Source organism: Buceros rhinoceros, unplaced genomic scaffold, assembly GCF_000710305.1.
Source record: "Buceros rhinoceros silvestris isolate BGI_N320 unplaced genomic scaffold, ASM71030v1 scaffold39445, whole genome shotgun sequence".
Lineage (NCBI taxonomy): Eukaryota > Metazoa > Chordata > Aves > Bucerotiformes > Bucerotidae > Buceros > Buceros rhinoceros.
In genome coordinates, this window is record NW_010414107.1 from 12326 (window position 1) to 12815 (window position 490).

Genomic DNA, 490 nt, shown 5'->3' on the forward strand with positions numbered 1-490 from the left:
TCGTTCCAGTTTGATTTTGTTCTGATGTTTGGATTTCTAATTCATGGGTTAGCTAGATTTTGTGCTGATTCTGAAATTAGAGTATTTGTAAAAAGAACAGACCTGTTAATTAAGCCCTATCTCCTTCTATTGCCTCTACCTCACTGCTTCCCAGGTACACCCACAGGTGGATACACACATGCATACACTCATATATACATATACACATGCACACGTGTGTGTGTGTATGTGAATGAGATCTACCTTACCATCACCACTTCATATCAGGTCAGTCCTCGTACAATAATAATAGTAATAATAATTTGTTCAGTCCTCCCAGACTATCCTGTTTTCCTATTCCCAACAACACATATCATTTTTGGAGGATATCTCATACTCTTATTCAGAGCAAGCTGGACTGTAGGTCTATGGCTTATTAGTCACCATGTGATTTAATTCTAGTCTAATAGAGAGGCTTAGAACATGCAAGATTAAGCGCTAGCTGCTGAAC

At 38.4% G+C, this 490-nt stretch overlaps 1 protein-coding gene across 1 annotated transcript in view; it reads right to left on the reverse strand.

The window, feature by feature from the left end:
- LOC104494185 (kazal-type serine protease inhibitor domain-containing protein 1-like) overlaps positions 1 to 490 on the reverse strand; it is a 7927-nt gene that overhangs the window by 6372 nt on the left and 1065 nt on the right. The window lies entirely within an intron of this gene.